This window comes from Ambystoma mexicanum, chromosome 4q (genome assembly GCF_040938575.1).
Source record: "Ambystoma mexicanum isolate Mex_15411 chromosome 4q, UKY_AmexF1_1, whole genome shotgun sequence".
In the NCBI taxonomy this organism is placed as follows: domain Eukaryota; kingdom Metazoa; phylum Chordata; class Amphibia; order Caudata; family Ambystomatidae; genus Ambystoma; species Ambystoma mexicanum.
In genome coordinates, this window is record NC_090928.1 from 782,380,915 (window position 1) to 782,401,292 (window position 20,378).

At 48.2% G+C, this 20,378-nt stretch overlaps 1 protein-coding gene and 1 long non-coding RNA gene across 2 annotated transcripts in view; one reads left to right on the top strand and one right to left on the bottom strand.

The window, feature by feature from the left end:
• Nucleotides 1-1,915: 1,915 nt before the first annotated feature.
• Nucleotides 1,916-7,522, bottom strand: LOC138467989 (uncharacterized). The gene is made up of 2 exons (XR_011268178.1): nucleotides 7,361-7,522; nucleotides 1,916-6,022 (listed from the first exon to the last, which is right to left on the bottom strand). It is a non-coding gene; the product is annotated as an uncharacterized lncRNA (long non-coding RNA).
• A 110-nt stretch (nucleotides 7,523-7,632) lies between these two features.
• The window catches only part of SNRPB2 (small nuclear ribonucleoprotein polypeptide B2), a 152,975-nt gene continuing 140,229 nt past the window's right edge, over nucleotides 7,633-20,378 (top strand). The window contains exon 1 of the mRNA XM_069608348.1: nucleotides 7,633-7,759. The gene's annotated coding sequence lies outside the window, so the exon portion shown is untranslated. The remainder of the gene's footprint in view (nucleotides 7,760-20,378) is intronic.

Below are 20,378 nucleotides of genomic sequence, written 5' to 3' on the forward strand. Positions count from 1 at the left end.
TCCAGACCTTTTGGATGATAAAATAGAAAATGCCTGTATGAGAATTTAGGTTTAGACTGGTATTGGAGGGGATTGAATTTTCACTGGTTTTATTAAGGATCATAGAAAATGGGACTTGCCAGGCATTCATAACTCTGGTTAGTGCTACTGAACAGTAAACCCTATCGAAGAATTCTGAGACGGGACAGTAGATGACCGTGATGAGGGAGAGTGAAGTGAGGTAGTTGGGGACTGTGCGGATGAAGAGTGAGGCGGGGCATTAGGGGAGTGTGACGAGGAAGAATGAGGTGGGGCAGTAGGGGAGCGTGACGAGGTAGTGTTAGGTAATGGGAAGGCTTCATGATACCGAGTTGCATAATCCACTATTACCAATATATATCTGTTTCCTAATTTCGATGAGTCAAGGGGCCCAACTATATCCATGCCTATGCAGGGAAAAGGGCACACAATTATTGGTAAAGGTTGTAATGGAGCTGGAGGGGGCATCTGAAAACTGGTATTTTGGCAAAAGGCATAAGTAAGCACAAAGTTGTTCACATACGGCATAGATTCCTGGCAATCTTAATATTTGTGCAGCAGGTGTCTTGGCTGTCCCAAGTGACCACTTGTTAAATGGGAGAGAGCAATTTCTAATACCATTCTTTATTGGCTTTTCGGTACCCTCATTTGAGATCTGGGAATACCATCAGGACTAAGTTCTCCCCTAAAGAGTAGGGGTGCCCTAGGTGCCCCACTTTCTCTCTGCCTTCCTCTCCAGGTAACACATGAAAGAAATATTCTGCAAGCAAGGGATCATTCCTTTTGGCAAACGCAAGGTCTGGAATAATCTAAGGCTTCCTCCCCAGGGGCTTTAGGTGGTACTGCCTCTAATGTAGTTTGGGAATCTGCATTTGCTTCTCCAAAGCTTTTGCTCCCCCTCTCAGTGGTCTTAACTTACTCTGTTTTGGTAAACAAATCCCTCTCCAGGATCCCCTGGGTGATTGTTTTTCTTCCATTACTTGTAATGCCTCCTTCCAACACGTCCAGGCTAGGTCATCAAGCCAGGCTTGACTTAGAGGCAAGTCTGATGCAAGTGCCTGTCGGGGGCAGGGGTGTTGCTAAGTCTGGAAAGGATCCAGGGCTATGCTAATTTTGGGACTGTTAGGACTGGGGGCTAGCTAGCCTTTTTGATTCTAACACCTGAGCTTCTATCCGGGGCTACATCCAAGAGCCAGTGCTGTAGCCCCCTCAGCGTCGTCCCCCCCACCCTAGCAATGTCTCTGGTCGGGGTATTAGGAGCAAATTGGTATTAAGTCTCAGTCTCCAGGTTGTATAAACTATAAACTCCTTCCACTACTACATTCATTAAATCCAACATACTGTTCTGCAGCTACTCCCACAGATAGCCACATATAGCCACCCCCGGGGGTAGGATCAGTGAGTCAGCTTCTGCCTACTGTCTCTCCCTGGCCACATGGGGAGAGACTTTCCCTAGAAAGGAGCGATGACAATCGCCAGATCCATCACAATTTCCTCCCACAATAAAGTCTTACCCACAAGGAAAAGCTGTCATCAAAATGCTCGATGTAAGTTTAACATGAAGCCTCCAATGTTAATTTACCATTGGCATTTTATTTTTCCAAAGAAGAACATGGGCTTTCTGAAAAAGAAAGTGTCCATGACATTGTAGAAAATAACCCACGCATGCATCAAAAATGTAAAGTTGGCAAGCTACAAGCCAGCCAGAAAAAGTCCCATGCCAACTCAATTCTATATATAAACACTGCACACCATTTCTTATTTGCCACAAGTCAATCACTAGCCATTGGCTAGTGAAAATTTGGATTTCTGCATGCTTTTTTCGGATGTTAATTTACAGAATGGCCGAAGAGTGAAGTTACATTTCACATGTATCATCATAATGGAGAATTTCAGCAAACAGGAAAAGTGCTTTATTATTTTTCCAAGGACAAACACTTTCAATAAATATTCTCAACTGCATAATGCAATCCAATCCAAATGAAACCCATTGGGCCCAATTGAAATTGCATTCTATAAAATAGAGCTTCACACGGTTTTTCATTCTCCGAGCGCTTTGTGTAAAAAAATGCAAAATACAGATAATGTTGGTTCACCATGCAAATCACATATTAGTTTCAAACACAGTGTTCTCACATTATATGTCAAGAGCAGTACAAAATATGAATGAAACCCTTAAAAGTCATTGTGTGCTCAGTGAGTCATATATATATTTGAAGCAAAATAGAGCTTACCGGCTATACTTAATCTTTCCATGTGTCTTTTGCAGTTGACTTGTATATCAACTAGCATCAAAAAAAGCATGTCAAATCTAATAAGTATGAAGTCACATAGGGTCATGTTTAATACTTTGCCTCGATTTGTAAACCATGTAACGCAAGCTTATGCATACAGTAGGCGACACTTTCCTATGTCCATTGAGATGGAACCCCCTTCCACTGTTTCAATCTGGCACACTGTCCCAAAAATCTAGTCCTCCTCTGAACTCATCTAATTTTCAGGCTCCCTTCAGCCACCTCTTCTCTCATCACCGACTGTCCGCTATCCAGGAGTGGTGTGCTGCCAATGATCTCTGCCTTAATGCCAGTTAAGATTCTCCTAATCGGCACACCTGCTCAGTCCTTTCCAGTCACTCTCTGGCCGGCCTCCCTTGGCCCTCTTCCTGTTCCCAGCTGTGAGGTTAAAAACTCTGTGTCACCTTCGACTCCACACTTTCCTTCGCACCTCACATCTCTGACATCTCCAAGTCGTCACATTACCAGCTGCACCTCCTCAGAGGTATTCTTCCTTTCCCCTCCTAAACCCAGAAGCCCAGTCTGCAGAGCTCTGGTTCTCTCTAGGCTTGACTACTGCAACCGTCTCTTTCTAAATCTGCCTGCCTCTATTCTCTGTCCTCTGCAACTCATCCAAGACAGGACTGCAAGACTGGTCCTTGTCCTCAAGCCCAGGGATTTTATCTTTCCAGGACTGAAATCTCTGCATTGGCTCCCAGTGGCGGCGAGGATTAAGCTCAAAACCCTCTGCATTGTCCACAAGGCCTTCTCAGGCCTAGGACCTTCAACTCTCTTCCTAAATATCTTCCTTCTTGAGCTCTTCGCTCATCCGCCTCCAACTCCCTCAGGGTTAGTCGCTTCTCCAAGCAGCGAGTTGGTGGTAGGTCTTTCTTCTGCTGGGGCCTCCCTCTGGAAAAGCCTCCTTGAAACTGGAGGATAACCATCTCCGGTTACGGAAGCACCTCAAGACTCCCTCTTTGCTTTCTCCTGGTGATCTCCTGGCTGAAACTGAAACTGCAATGGTTATGCTCCGATCTCAGGCCGAGGTCCCCCAGCCAGTTGCACACCTGCACTGCCTCCCCGGCAACCCTGCACTCTGGGACTGTTCCTGTATCCCTAAAGCCCCTACTAGCACTTGACACCTGATGTCTGCACTAACCCTTGCCACCAGCTAGCTGTACTTTTATTGATTGTCTATTATTTTACTGCCATCCAATGTATTGCACTGCCCCCTCCCCTTTCCCCCTGCACTTTTCCTCCTCCACTTGCACGATTTCAATGCCACCTGGCCTAGTAGGATTGTTGTCCGTCTTCCCCGTTTCCCCTCCCATGCCTCGTCGCACCTTGAAACACTTCTGTATAGGCTCGTTGTAAATGTCATCATACATCGGGGGGATAGCACTGGGGCAAAGTGCGGGATAGACGACAGAGCAACACAGGTTCGATCCCAGGGTCCACGCTTAGAAACCTCTGGGTATTAAGCGCATTAGAAATATATCATATGCCAGCGGGCGTCTGTGCACCGGCATGCAGCTGTCTGGGCAACTTATTGAAAATTACAAGCATAGCGCCACGTTGCCCTTTATATCCAATAGACACATTCTCACAGGGGTTACACGACACTGCAATGTTCATAAGCAGATGAGACTAAAATCTTGAGTATCGCTGGGCCCGTGAGACTGTTCCCTTCACAGTAAAAGCACTGGAATTATTTGCTTGTACTCACTGACGGTGCGATCATGTGTATGAGTTGTATATGCACCGTACACATAGCAACGCCGCACACAAGGGCACCACAAGCAAGTGCCTAATGGAGTACTTTAAAAAAGGTAAAAAAAAGCAACAAGGGATTTTTCAAAGGTTCGTTTAGTACATTAAGCTTCCGCCTTTCAAGCTCACACGTGCACTGTATCCTAGGGACCGGGGAGGGTCTAACTGCTCTTCCAAAGTAGCAATACAAATATATGTTAACATAATGGTGCGAGCAATATAGCAATTGTTTTTCGGTATACATATATATTTACTTGACAAAAGTCACCCTACAGCAGTGGTCTTCAAACTTTTTTGACCACGAGCTCACCCCCTAAGAAAAATGCACTTGGATTGGGCCCCCCATACACACCCCAAAATGTTTATCGGTTGAGAAAGATTATCGAGCACTGGTGTAGAACAGTGCCCCAAATGGAGGTGTGGGTGACAAACACTAAATTCAACAACAACAAAAAAAACATTTCAAAGAAAACTAGTGAACACAAGTTTCAGTAGAGTTTTTGAGTTTGGAAATTAATTTTTTCTCTGATCGTGTAAAATCCACATTTGAACAGTAATAATGTGCCCAGTATGTAGAATGCTTACTTTCAACAGTGATGCCCCCACCCGACCACAGTGATGTTCAGTCCATTTATTACCATGGTGTCCCTTTCAGGACGGAAGAAAACAAACGAGATGAGCAAACAGAGCCAGGAAATGCGTGAGTGACTGCTGGGGAAAGGAGCCCAGCGAAGATTAGGTCACTGAGCCCCCCATTTTCCATTTGAAAAGCTGGGGGCTTGGTAAAGCCTGGTTAGGGCTGAAGCAAGCCAGGTCCCGAGATCTCGGACTAGCCAGAGCTAGCCCATAGACCAGAGGGGTGATGAGGCAGAGGGCCAGCCAAAGCAGGGGGACAGGTGTTCTATGATATTCAGCTCCCCTACGGCAGATTGCTGGAGCCCAGCTATCTGCTGTGAGGGAACTGGATATCATACAACACCAGAAATGTGCGCTTCCGTCCCAGCTCACCTCCTCTCCCCAGTGGCCCCCCCAAGGTGGGGGCACAGAGGTAGAGGGGCACAGGCGGACCAACATTGCAGTGATTCAGCCCTCTGCTCGCGTCCACCTTTGTGGGTCCACAGGGGCAGAGGGACTGGGGATGGCCTAAAATGCTCGCTTCACAGCACCGAGCCGAGAAGCGGCATCCCTTACCAGGCAAGAAGTTGCTGGCAGAACCAGCAGGAAGCAACAATGCAGGCTGGACGCATGATCCAAATGCAGGAAAGCACACATCCAGGCTGCTTTTATTTCCTGTTTCATGTCCACGTCACACTGACTTGTGCATGTGCATGGGGGACAGGGGGGCAGTGGCTCGCCAAGCAGTGTTAAGTGAGGCAAACAAAAAAAAAAGTATGGTTTCTCTTTTCTCGCTGTAATGGATCACGCTCCCCTCAGGTATATGGCACGCCCCACAGATTCAAGACTTCCGCCTACAGCATGGCTAGTTTTACGGTGAAATACTAATTGTTGTTATCTTGCTGGCAAGACTAAGCAGGAGTCTGCATTTTCACAGTATACATGAACATGCAGGCATCTAGTCAGTGAGGTAACACAGGGAAAGGAAGGAACTCTGCTCTATAAAGACAGCAGAAGAGATGCAATGGTTGGGGGGGGGGGAAATCAATAAAGACGTCTTGTGGTACACACTCTGACTGGTACAGCTCAATGCACTGAGCGGTAAAATTAGGCCCATCTCCCAGCGATGTTCAAATCAGAGCCCCTCCCCTCGTAAAGGCAGTAAAATTACAGAAATCATGGCAAGGGAACTTAATGCCGTAGCGCTTCTTCCCCCAGTCGTCGCTGCTCTTCATCCCGAGCCCCGGGTTTCCGCTGCACTCGTCCCCTGCTCTGGTGGCGGCATATATATCACTCCCGACGCAGGAGGGCTCGGCAACCATGGAGGCATTCAAGCCCGTGTGACCCTGTGCAACAGTGCAGAAAAAGAAGCAAGCATGAGGCTGTGACAAAAATGGGATCGGCATGGTGCTTAATTTCTAACTGAGTTCATTGCTATTCAAACATGTTGCGCAGACAAGGATGAAGAAAGATTGCGTATACACAAGGGTGGCCAACTGTCCCGGATTTTGCGGGATTGTGCCGATTGCGTGGGAACAACCTGTCTCCAGCACAGCCACTCTACAAACTGAAGGGGCCATTTACACAGCATGCGCTGTCACCTGCTGCTTTCTTTCTACGGGCAGCTCTGCAGCCCTGGCTCCTTTTGAGCCTACAGGTCGAGCTGTAACGCTCTGACACCCGGCTTAATTCAAATGCTAATGCTTTGTTCCTGGGGTCATGATGGTCATGTTTGCATTTAAAAAAACGTGACCATCACCTCCCAAGGACAAACCACTTGCATTTCAATCAAGCCAGGAATTAAGAGCCATTACAAAAATTTTAATTTAAAAAAAGCGACGGGTCAAACATGAATGATATCATCACCGCCTTGTGGGCAAGTGTCCCAAAAGACTATCAAAGAGTTGACCACTCTAGTAGGGTGGCCAACTGTCCCGTAATTTGCAGGATTGTCTGGCAATTGGGGCCTGTGTCCTGCAGTTTACCAAGAGGCTCTGGGGGACGCTGGTTGTCCCAACTTGCTCTGTTCAAGCACAATTTGTGCTCGAACAGAGCAAGTCAGGAGTCAATATTAGGCATGCAGGGGGCTGGGATCAGCCGCTGCAGGGCGTCGTCTCACAGACTAGCTGCCACTTGCCAGCCACTGTTATTCTCATTCGCAGGAAATTTATGTATATGTTCCCCCTCCCTCCTATAACAGGAGCAGGTCAAATACATACTTTTCTTGCATATGGGAAGAACAGTGGCTGGTAAGTGGCAGCTAATCTGTAAATAAGAGTCCTATTGCATTGCACCCGCAGCTGCTGACGCGACAGGCATGCAGGCCGGTCACGTCAGCACCTGCGGGTGCAATGTATTAATTCGGCATGGTGAATGACGCCGTGACGTCATCACCACATTGTGTCCCGCAAAAGTATCTGACAAAGTTGGGCGCCCTACATTCTAGCATATACTGAACAGTTTTGTAGAAAGCCTGTGCTGCAAGGCCGTGCATGCAGCAAAAAGCCACTGCCATGTTGAGGTAAAAATATTCAAGTACGCTTACACAAACAATACATCCGGCTTGCTGGCAGCCGAATTTGGGAGAAACTTCCCTAAAATTCCCGCGGCGTGCGCGGCACGGCCATAAATCACTTCTGTTTGAAAGAGGAAGGTGGGCAAGAGCAGGAGATGCAAATAATTACCAGGCAAGAAGACACACAAAGATCCACTGTTGCTGCAACCAAAATCAAAATAGGAAAAATAAACCCATCTGCACCTAAATATACCTGCGCTTCGAAACACGAGATGTTAAATACACACAAAAAAAATTAATCCCTGCCCTTGCACGCTCTTTCCTCCATGATTCCCACGTAGCCGTCTTACGTGTAAACGTTACGACGACTTAACGGCATTACAGAAATACGTGGTTACGTCATTACGTCGAAAGGCATTTGAAAAATGTCGGCTAACTTTTAAAAAAACTCACAATGCTTTCGCTCTCATACGGACTTTAAGTATGTGTTTCATTTGATAATGAAAGCAACATAAGGCCTCCGTTTACGTAGATTTAACGCTTCTTTTAAGTTTGCAGGCGGCATTAGGTGAGTGTATGCGAGCAAGCTGTAGTAGTGAATGTTATACACGTTTCTTTTAGCATTAATTAACTTAGATCGTTCTTACCCCTTTGTTAATATATTGTTAAGAGGAGCCCTGTTGCAATCTCTGGAAATGCGCGTTTAAGTAAGAGGCTGTAGCTGAAGCTGTAATTCGTTCATGTTGAAATTAAAAAATGTCTGTACGTGACTTTCCAAACATCTGCTTTTGAAATTACATAGGGCAGCTGGTTGTTATTGGTATCGTCCAGTAGCTGCTCCGAATTTCATTTACGGTACAGTTCAGGCATGCTCGCAGACGCAGTAACTGCTGTGTAGCTACTAAACAGGTGGTCTGGTGTAAGTGACGTACGTATGTATGAATGTGTGTGTGTGTGTGTGTGTGTATATATATATACACACACCTGCGCTGTCTAATGTTTGCATGCGTGTACTGTCTCCAGTTCAAGTGCCTACTCAAAGTAATGATACCCCCGGGATAATGCGGCAGATCCGGTGCTTTCTCTGTGTCAAATGAATCTTCAGTGGATAATAACTGCAGGCACACCGTCTGTTCTATGTCTAAGTGTTACAGATGCAGAAACACCCTGGTGAATATCAGCAGACACTACTTTCTCTAGTGTTAATGCCAGTGCAGACACAATACCTGCTCTGGAGCCAATGACTTCTGATACAGTGTGTACCTGCTCATCGGCTGCATCTGCGAACACTTTGCCTGGGGCAAATCATTACAGACACAGTACCAGATGTGGAATGCCGATTCCAGACACAGTGCCTGCCCTGGAACTAATTACGTTTGATATAGTACCTGCTAATCTATTACATATGACAGAATGCCTGAATGATGGCATGCACATGACGTACTTTGGTGTTAACAATTCCAGTCACAGTATCCGCTCTGGAGCTAATAGTATTTAATACAATACCTGCTCCTGAACACATCTTGTGTTAATGACTGCAGAAACAGTAAAAACCCCATGCACCCTTTCCTTTTTGTGTGTCCTTTCCCATCCCATCTGACATCTCGAACCACTCTCTGAAAGGAACGTACAGTGTAAAGAAGTGATCGGTAGTGATTAACCTGCAATCCAGAACATGACTGCAAGACTTCTCTTTGGCCTCAATCCCAGGGACTGTATCTCTCCAGCACTGAAATCTCTCCACTGGCTGCAAGGATCAAGTTCACGACCTTTTGCATTGTCCACAACCCTGGGGCCAAGGCTGCACTACATCCAATGCTCTCTTCCAAAATATCTTCCTTCTTGAGCCCTTCGCTCAGCTACCTCCATCTCTCTAAGGGTTATAAGCTTCTCTAGGCAGAGAGAGAGAGAGAGAGAGAAAAAGGGGGGGAGGAATAGATGTGTCTCTCCCTCTGGAATGGCCTCCCTGAGCCAGAACACCTAAAGTTTCCGGAAGCAGCTCAAAACTTTCCTCTGCTTTCTCTCTCCTGCTGACCTACCTGTCTGCTGTACTGACTGGTTGCTTGACTATATTGTAATTGCTTATTTATACCACACTTAATACCCATAGGTTGCTAAGCGCGGTCCCGGGGATAAAACGTGTGTTGCTCCATGTTGTCTTGCTTTCTAGGCGAACGCGTTGCCCCTGAGCTATCTTCCCGAGGCAGTAAGCTAACCTGAGTCTTACTGGGTACCAGGCTCTTTCTTTATCAGTCACACTTGCATAGACTCCGGACCTACCATGCACATATGGTCGGGAACTGTAACCTGTTAGGGGCTGGAACTGTAATCTTGCAGTCTCTTGTTCTCCTTGCACTACCAAGACCCGCGCTGCCCTGGCTGCACTTACTCTGAGAAGTGCTGCCCTGTTTTCCCCTCTTCCTTGCAACTCCCACCCCTCCTTTTTCCTTCCACTTCTCCCACTTGCACGATCTGAATGACACAAGGCCTAGTAAGATCATTTGTCTTGTCCTCCCTCCCTTGTCTTGTCGCGCCTAGAAACACTTCTGTACAGATATGTTATAAATGACTTGTATCAAATCATGCCATGATTTTCAAAATGTGTTTGGTGTAACTGATGGGATGCTCATTCACTCCACTTGAGCCAAAACTGCGGTGAACTGGGCACAAAGGCCATTTAAATGTGTGCATCATAGTTGTGCACAGTGAGGTACTGTTTTCCCACCAAATGTGCAACTGCACAAGGTGGAAAGGGCGTAATAGGCTTTTCAAGTAAATGCAGATTTTCAAAAGAGGCGCACTTCTCAAAGCATAGGGGGGAAAAAGTTCCCTCACCCTATTTAGAACAGGTACAGGGGATATAAAAAGTACGGGAAGGTCACTTCTAATCGCTTCGCGCAATGTGGACATGAATGATGAGTCAAAGAATGTGTGTTTGTGCTGGGCCAGGGAGCTGATTTTGGCTGTGTGGGCAGCAAAGTAACAATGCTCTTTAAAAAAAGATAATATATTTGGCATCTTCAACAGCAAAAACACATATTAACGCCCCCACCCCAATCCCCTCCTGCCTCCAAGTCCATGAACTCTGTAGATGGCTCCTGGGTCCCAAGTTTCTGAGTGGTCATCTCTCTTGCCAGCCGTTGTATGGTGCCCTTTGCACCGTCTGAGAGTCCCCCTGGTCCTATAGTCCACGCCTCCCCTAGAAACTTAAGCCATATCTCTTCTAAACTTTCTGTGAAGGCACCCTCCCCAAGTGGAGCGAGTACTCGCACCAGCAATCTTATTTTCCTCAGGCACCATGCAGCTCGCGAGTCACGCTGCAGATGATACATGACAATGTCCCAGTCTGAGAGAAACCTTAGGTGATTTCCCCCCCCCCCCCCCTTGAATCGGAGTGGTCACCCACTCCAATGCCACCAAGTTCCTGATTTTACTAATTCATTCGTTTTCTGTGGGGGCAGCTTTTAGTTTTCATTTGTGGGACACCCCAAGCGTTGCTGCTATTATCAGGATGATTTATGTCTTTGAATTTTCGAGGGTAGATTTTTCCAGAACCCTGCACATTCCCAGGATGGCCATCCCTATGTTGTTCGGTATCTGACTCCCAAAAATACTATTAATTGCTGCACAGATCATGTTCAAGAAGGCTGTATGACTGGGCATTCCCACCAGATATGCTTCCACAATCTCAGTTCCCCACATACCCTCCAGCAGAGCGCTGACGCAGTTGGGCAGACTTTATGGAGTTTTTCTGCTGTGAGATACCATTGGACCATTATCTTAACCCATATCTTCTGAATCTGGATGGCTTGCGTGAGCTTGTGGATATCTTCCCAAAACTGAGTCCAAAGGTCCCCCTCTGCAGTTTCCCACTGCTCCATAAAGTGCCATGCCTGGCTCCTTTCCCGTTCTGCTATAATGCTCCTACCAAATGCCTGTCCTTTTGTCCATCGTTATGAACCGTTCAAAGGACGTGTGATCCTTGGTGGCCGCTGACCTGACCATTGGGTCCGTAAGCAAGTGCCTCAGTTGAGTAGCGATACCTCTTGCCCCTCATCTAGCCCTAGTTCTGCTTGGACTGTGCAAGGGATTTAATGTCCTGACCCGAGAACATGCTGCGTAGTTTGCGGCACCCTGCCTCCTGCCACACATTTTGACACCCCTTTCCATACCCGGTGTGAACTGGGGATTCCTAAACTACATCTGCGGGGAGGAGAAGTTCGTCCACGTTCACCCTTTGCACCACCTCATCCCATGAGTCACCCACTAGGGCCCTGGCAGAGTTTGTATGCGGTACCCTCTGGGACCACTAAACGCACCTATAACTACACGCGTAAGCAAAACCAACCTTTGGTATAAGTCTGTACCACACAGTTTTTGGTAGCTAGCTGAGCAGCCAGGCTTATCTCAAGAGGGAATGTGAGCAGTAAAAGAGGTTACACAGGTCTTTCAATCACAGTGGTTCAAGCAGACACTTAAACTCAAGGTTTCTTGGTAAAACACAGTTCTTGAAGTAAACGGTAAAGTCTTTGCCAAAGTTCTCAGAATTAGTTTGTGTGAAAAAGAATCATATGTTGGGTCACAAGCTGATTAGGCCTGCAAGTTGTCAAAGTTCCACATACTTTGACCGCGAGAGCTGAGCTCTCTCGATCGGGTTGGCAGAGTACCTTAATATGAAGAATAAGATGCAGCAGAAGACGTTGGTTCCACTGTTCCTGAGCCTCAGTCGTGGGGACAAGAGGGAGGACGTCGGGGGATGGGGGGGTGGGACTGCACGGGATCGTTGGAAAACACAGACAAAATTGAGTCACTTCAGTTCGTGTAGCTGTAATTCAAGCACACAAGCTGGTGTCCCTCTCCCTGGTTAATCCTAACCAGCTTCGAGAATGGTATCCAGGTGGCTTACGAGTCGATTAGTCCCACCAACCCAAAGGAAGAAGTCGTCCTTGAAGGTGCTTCTCTGTCGAGATGAACTTGGCGATTCGGACCTGCAGCAGGGCTTCACTGGGTAAACAAACGGTCCAGGAGTTGCAGCAGCCGTCCTCTTCCAGCTCGTCTTCAGTTTTTACGATCCAGTGGTCAATTCTGCCTTCCAAGCCAAGACTCTCCTTTTAAACAGGTTCCTCCCATTCATTTCAGCCTAGCTGCCACTCGCCTAGCAGGGTGGCTGTCCTTGCCGGACAGTCAGCTAGCCAATCACGCCACATTGCATTCGGGTCTCCTAGGAGACTATGCACAGGGAGTTTTGGGCACCTCCCTCACTTCCTGCTCACCCCAGACACTCTGACGCCAGAGGCGGTCTTCAGTCCTGAAGCCTGCCAAAGACCTAGGAACAAAGGGACCAAACCTAGTTTGGCATGCAGAGACAAACACTAGAAGGACCTTTCCAAAAAGAAATGGCGCAAAAATACCAGGACCCAACAAAGGAGGCTCAGACGCCATCTTGAAAAACATGGCTCCCTTGATTTAACGCTACCGACCATTTCACTAGGAAAGGGTACCATTGGACTGCTACACGAGTTTCTAGACATGGGGGATACTAGGTAACCCCTCCGGCGCTCTATTGTAAGATAGCGTGTGCTGGGTCTAGGAATTTAAAAAGACTAGTAAATTCAACTCCATAATCAAAGGAATAAACACAGAAAACAAACCGAATTAAAAAGTACAAAGTCCCAAGTCCAGCAAAAGAGCCAAGGTTCTCTAAGGTAGAGAGGAATTGGCACATTTTGAGAATTCTCCTTAACAGGCCCCTATCCCTACGGTACATATTTGCAGGTCTATTCCCCCTTGGGTCGCACAGCACCTCATCCAGCGGCGACTCCACCACTGCTTTGTCCATTTGACGCCAGACCTTCCTGGGATCACCCTTGAACCAATCCTGGATCACTCTGATTTGAGCTGCAAGTAAATGGAGGTGGAAGTTTAGCACTCACAGCCCTCCCTTGCTTTTGGGAGACATTAGCATCTGCATAGCTACCCTGGGTCTCTTGCGCTTCCAAATAAATGACCCCACATGTTTTTGAAGGGTCCTGAAGAAACCTTGGGGAACCCCCACTGACAGAGCTCTGAAATAGTACAGGAATTTTGGCAAAACAGGCATTTATCCTCCCCATCCAGGATATTGATGAGGGCACCCATTCCGCCAGCAGCCGGTGCAGCTTTTCCACTAATGGTGGGTAGTTTACACAGTAAATGACACCCAGAGAACCAGTAATTTGGACCCCCAAATATCTAATGCCGGTTTCCACCCTTCTATAGGGTACTATACCCTGCAATTCCTGAACCTTTTCTGAGGGGGGGTCACGTTCAATAAATGACTTGTGGGCATTTATTTTTAACCCTGCCACCTCCCCAAAGAGAAGTTCCTGCAAGATCCCTGGAAATGAGGTTTCTGTGATCAAGAGGAGCAGGTGATCAGCAAACGCTGCTAATCGATGCTCCTCACCCCCAAAGAGCCCCCCCCAAATATCTGGGGTGGCCCTAATGCTGGCCAAAAGCGGCTCTAGGTGGATGGTGTATTAGAGCGTGCAGAGTGGGAAACCCTGCTTTAGTACCTCATGAGACCGCGATTCTCTGGGAAAGTTGCCTGTTAGATTGTCAGACGTTTGGTAGTTGGCTCTTACCATTGAAAGGCATTTAGAACCGAATCCCAGAACCTCAATGGTATGGAAGAGGAATGGCCATTCGACCCAGTTGAATGCCTCCTCGGTATCCAATGCTAATCTGATTACGCACCTGCCGAATGTTATCCGAGGTCTGCCTATGCCTAATAAATCCTGACTGGTCGGTATCAATCGGTTTGGGGAGGAGCTTATCCAGGGGTGATGCCAGAACCTTGGTGTAGATCTTTGTGTCTAGATTAATAAGGGCAATCGGCCGGTACGAACCGCATAGACAACTTTACCCGACTTTGGGAGCAGTACAACCTTGTCTTCTCTTGTTGCAGTGATTAACCCTGCCTCCTCTGATCCCCGGGCGTAATGTCTCCCTCAAGTTATTCCCTTTCTTGAGGAGTGATCTTGGGGACAGGGTACTGGGACATGTATTTCCTTTGGTCTCCCTCAGGGGAATCTGATGTGTACAGGGATGAATAATATTCTATGAAGACTGAAAATGATGTCAGGTAGAGCAATGCTTTCTTGCCCCCCACCCCCTGCCTTTATTTTAAGGATTGTCCTTGATGCTTCTTTTTTCCTAAACAACCTTGCTAACTAACAGGAGATCCGCCTTATTGGCTTTGGCATGATACTTCTTTTGGAGGTAGAGAAATGAATGCTCTGCAGTTCCAGTCTGGAAAACCTCTAATTGCCTCCTAATCAGCCGATATTCCCTTTTCAGTGTACTCCTTTGTTGTTTTCCATTTGAGCCATTATTTATTTGTTTTAGCTTCCTATTCCTCCTGTAGGAGACCTAGTGTTTGTCCCTCTGGCCCTTCATCGCGATGAGCTCCCCCCATCAAGGTAGCCTTGAACGCATCCCATACCACCTGGACGCGTATACCCTCTGTTGGTGTAAAGTAATCCAAGATTTAATTCTTTATGTACTCACATAGGACTCCATCCATAAGGATGTGGCTAAGGAACTTCCACCGCTGTAGGCCTGGTTCTTTCTACCTCATATTTAGGGTAATCGTTCTGGGAGCATGGTCTGACAGGGCGATCCCTCCTAGCTCTGTCCCCGCGACTCTACCCAATAGTGACCTCGAAATACAGGAGTAATCTATTCTTGAGAAGGATCTATGAACGTGGGAATAAAATGTGTAGCCCATCTCAGTTCCCTCTATCTACCAATGCCAATTGGGCCATGCGTTCATTGAAACGGGCAGATGGTGCCACCTGGTTGTGGAACACCCTTGCGCGCCTGTCTTGTCTTGGGTCCCACGCCAGATTAAAGTCGCCCACCAATATTATCTGCCCTTTTGGCAAAAGTCTCCAATTTGGCCTTTCACCCGCAAGAACCCATTTTGCCTCTTGTTGGGGGTGTGGATTGCATTGCTGCCACTGTATGTCACTCTCTTCCCATTGGAAAGAGGCCGTCCGATATCTACCCCCTTTTTTGCTATGACCTTGAAGCTTGGGATGCCCTGAATAACCCCCACCCCGTCTTCCCTGGCACGTTGGATTGAAACAGATGGCGGTACCCCTTGATGTTTCAGTTTATGCTTGTCTTGCCTCCGAACGTGCATCTGTTGCAGGGCTACAATTCCCAACTTCCTCCACCACAAGAACTTTTACACATTCCTTCTCTTAACTTGGGGAATTAAGCCCCCTGATGTTTAGGGAGGTCACCCAAAGCACTTACTCTTTCTCTTTCCCATGGTCGTCTTACTGTGCGCTCGCATTGATGAGTGACTGCCGTTGGGATCTCCACTCCCCTCTGGACGGGCTCAACCAGCCTCTAGCTCCTCCGACCCATCATCTCTGGAATTGATCCCTTGTAACAACCCAGAGTAAACCTGTGTAGGTCCCCCTAGACCCATGTAGATAAAACAAGATATCCTGTCCGTTCGCATAGGGCGCGCACCACCAGGCCCATCCTACGCTTAACCAGGGTGGTCTTGGCTAGGTCCTGGAATAGTTATGTCCCCCTTCACCTCTTGCAATGATTGGGACCGTTCCGCTCGCATCATGCTCAACTGAGTTTGAATGGTGTTCGTGATTTTGTCCCCAAAATCCTGAAAGCATTTGTGAAGGAAGGACTACCTGGGTAACCACTTATCTTTTGCAGTGCATGCCAGCGCCCCCATATCCTCTCCTGCCCCGGGCTACTGATATTCCCCCAGCCGGTACCTTGCTGTCTCTGCACCAGAGTCTCTGCAGATTGCCCTCCTGTGGTTTCTTCACTGACTTGGGGGCAGCTTGCATGTCCTTCCCCCTTGTGTTTGGATGTAGTGCGAAGGCAGGTCTGATTTTGGGGGGGGAGCCCTGCCCTGCCCCCATTATCCCTGATATCATGTTGTACCCTTTGCACCTCTTCTGGCCCCTTTTTTAGGGCGTAGGAACCTCCTCCCTCCACCGCTTTGTCGGTCTGCCCTTTACTGTGCAGGGGGCAGTTGGAACACCCCCTCTAACTGTGCACAGGTGAGCCACTGTTTGTCCTCCTTGGGTTTCAAATGACCCTCCTCCTGGCCTTGGTATCAGGATCACTCTGCCCTGAGCCTGACCAAATGTCCTCTCCCTTATTCTTCCTCGCCCACCATGGATGTAGATGGACCTTTATCCTTCTGTTCTGCCTCGGGATTGGCTCGAGGAGGCCAGGCCCCTCTGCCCCCCCAGTAACTGTCTCCTATGCGTGGTGCGCCTCTTGCTCCCTTGTCTCCATTCCTGTGCTTCTGGATGGGGGTGCGCTGGCTGAGGCATTATATGCAGCTCCAAAACTTGCCTCAAATGGGCCTCCAGCGGCCCCGGCTATAACGCCACAGGGTCTCCCCTGGTCTTCTCTGCAAAGTGCTGGCATCAAAGCTTGGACAGGGGCCCTCTTGCTGCGCTCCCCCACTCCTCACTGTCACAATGCTCAAAGCTGGTGATCACTGCCTGCTGATCGCTGCCTGCACTGGCCAGCCTCTGCCTGCTTGCACCCTTTCCTTGGGCCAGGGCGCACGCTGACCTGTATTGGTTCCCCCCCATGGGGGATGGGGGGGAAACAAATCTGACCCATCAGGGTCACTGCCTTCCCGACTCTTGAACCTTTGCTGTGCAGCCCCCTCCCGGGACTCTTGGCCGCTCTGTGTGCTCTTCTCTGCAGCGCAGCTCTCAGCAGTGGGCTATAGGTATGGCCCCTCCTGATCTTTCAGATGAGACGCTGCTTCTTTGGCGCGGAGGCGGCGCGGTACCGTCTCAATCTTCCTGCTGGTGCTCGCCAGCAGGGGAGCCCCGCTCCCGGAATCCAGCCCTGGTGGGCCACCAAGATCGCAGGCAGCTCCTTCCTTACGGGCTCCTGCCGTCAGACAGCGGCTGCTTTCCGCCAACTCGCCTTGCAGCCGCACTGGGTCCTCGGCCGCTCTGGGTCTCCCAAGGGGTTCTTCTTGCTCACGGTCGTCTGCAAGCGTGTCTGTTGTCTCGCCTGCACTGGCCGCGGGCGCAGTGCCTCCACACCACAGAGGCCGCACACCTGCTTCTGCTGTAGTCCCAGAGCGATCTGGGCTGCTGCACTCCACCACTGCAGCCTACATCGATAAATCCCTGCCTGTGGAAGGCTCTTCTAATCTATCTTTATTATCTTGGCCCCAGGAGGTGAGAGCTGCTCTCCCCTCGGCGGCCATCTTGGAATCACAATGCATTTTTTAATGGGTATCCATCCTAGATGCCTGTACAAAATGCTGTCTTTTTTTAAATTTTTTTTTTAGAAGGGCTGATATGTGGCTACACTGGTATTTTGGAGCACCTAGTGTAGCCGTCATATACTGTGGCATCTGGTTGCTGGGATTTAAGGCAGCCAGTCAAGCTATTTCTCGCTGTGGCATGGCATTTTTCACTGGGCTTCAAGGGCAAAGCCAACATGATGAGCGTTATAGACTCGCCTGCATTGTAGAGCCAGTTTGGATTTCTTGTTGTGTCAAGACCTTTTTAAAGGCAAAGTCAACAGGCGCGTGTGGCAGAGCTGTGGTGGGCATGTCTTCCTATAGTATCATTACGGGAGTTATGTTATTGATTTACACCGCTACCACCCAGGGGCAGTCTACAGGCGCCCGCGTGGCTCTGCAAAAAAAATAAGGTTATTGGTGATTGGCTGCAGGGGTGGAGGGGTTTGGCTGCAGGGGTGGAGGGGTTAGGTTCAGAACCAGGAGGAACTGGCGTCTGTGTATTTTGCATGTGGTCATTTGTGTGCAGCCTCGCGCGTTGTAACCGTATGGGTAAGATTCCATGCCTCGGTTGTGTGGTAGTATTTGTGTTGGTGTTGTGTGCTTACAATGAGTTGGTCGTGTGCATTGGTTAATGTCCATAAGGGATTGAGTGTCACAGGTGGTCATAGCTGTAAGTTAGTCCGGCATCGTGGTGTGTTGCATTTAAGATGGTGTTGGTATTGGGTTATGTGGGTGATTCACTCTGGAGGTTGGCATAGTAATGCCTCTCTGTATGTTTGAGGCTAATACAAGATCTGGTGTAGAGGCATGAGTTATGTAGGAGGAGCAGGAAGGGGAAGAGGATTAGTAAAGTCGGTCAGTTGGTTGTGGTCTCACTCTGAGGCGGCCCTTTCGATGCCGCTTGATATCTAGCCAGGTACTTGTTTGCGGTTCTTTGGCCCCGTTTGTCTCCACCTTAGTTGTTTGTCTGCGGTATTGTTGTTGTCTATATCCCTTCTAGGTTTGTCATTGTCTGCTAAATAGCCAGGTTTTGAGCAGTTTCCTGAAGTTGATGTCGTCTTCTGTGGTTCTCTTTACTTTGGGCATGTTGTTCAAGGTGTTGGCAAGCATTTAGCCATATTTCCTTTTTTTTTTTTTTGTGCATTTTGCCTCTGTTTGTAAGTCGTTGCTGGATCTTAGTTCTGTAAGGAACTCATGGTGGCAACAGTAAAGACAGACACAAGTGATCACAGTTCAAGGGTGTTTGCCTAATCTAATAAGATGTGGAGCAAGGTACGACCATCCAATAATAATAATGAGTCCAAGTGGTGTCTTGCCAAATAAAAAGGGCCTATACAACAAAAAACGATTTCCAATCCTTGCAATGAAGTTACAAAATAGTGTGGGATAATGTTTTCAAGAGAAGCTTTTGCCCAAATGATAGTCTGGATGGTATGGCTGGGTCTCCCTTCCCCACGTTTTTAGCACGGGACAAGGCAGGGCCTTTGAGCACAGCACACTCCTGGGCCTCGCCAGCACGAGGTTACAGTTCCTTTCAATGATGCCAGGACCTTCTTGGGCCAAGTCACTTTCCTGCAAAAGTCTCTTGCCTTAGAAGGCTGGCTGTACCAAAAAACAAACAAAACTTCCTCTGGCAATCTTTCACGTTGGGAGATTGCTATTCGCCCTTGGATCGCCCTCAGCCAGGCTCTGATCCTTCTTGCAATGTTAGCCTCCCTCAATCGGGTTCACTATGGCTTTTCATTCAAAACGTATCATTAAAAAAAGTCTCAATGTCTCTTTCAACAACTATTTGTTGTCGCCACAATGTACACAGGTATCGCTGTATACTCCCAATTTGCAGGCTTCCCACAGTTCACTCAGTTTTATCACAATGCAGGATTTACTTCTTAGCTTTTCCCTTGGCATCCCGCTGTCGGGTTCACATAGACATTCTAACACAGTTCATGATTCAATAATTTCATCAGAACAGCAGGGTTCCCTCCTCCTAGCTTTGTTTTGGCATCCTTCTGTCGAGTTCACACTTGCCACTGTTCACAAGACCCCTTGGGTCCTTCCCTTTACCGAAGTCTGGGTCCCAGCCCCACATCAGGCTTTCCTTAGCCCCAGCCACACTTCACAGTTTTCCTCAATGTGTCAAAGATTTTCAAGTGTATGAGGGGGTTTTGCTCGACCATCGTAGGACTACTTTGACACTCCACACTGGCCTCTCCTAATGCCTCTTGGTTCTCGTAGTTTTAACAAAAAAAGGCTTCAGTCAGAGTCCTTCGAATGAGCACCCCTGCTTTGCCGGGCCACTCTACTTCTGAACCTTTTACTAGGTTTTTAAAGTTAAATTAAACAAATCCTTTGTTCAACAAGGTTGCTGCTTGCAACCTTAGGCCCAGCACAGTTTGGTTTACCATCGGTCTTCTTTCACTCACCGGCTGTGTTGAACTGTGGAGTTCTTGTCTCGGACGGCACCACAGAGCCAATCGCTTCTCCCCAATTTGGCTATTGGCTCCAGTGTGCCGTTGACACCTGTCACACCACACGCTTGCAGGATTCCCGGTCTTATGATTTCCCTTTTCAAGGCTTTGCAGGTCTGAGTTGAAAAGGGCAAGGGCAATTCCCTGCTTCTGGTCTCGCCGCCTTTCTCCTCCGCTTATACTGCTGGTCCGGAATAGCTGCTTCCTTGTGCCTTTGCTCAAAGTGTGCTTTCGTGCTCTGCCTTATATCCCTGTGGGGAAGGGAAAGGGCCGTCAGGTGTGCATAGTTATTGTCAATGGCCTGACACTTGTCGGGACTTGTGTTAGTCCGTTTTCTGTCTGTGTTGGAAAAGGGGTGGGGGTTTAGAACTTCTGAATATCCTACGGGTAGGATGGGGAAGGTGTTATAGGGAAAG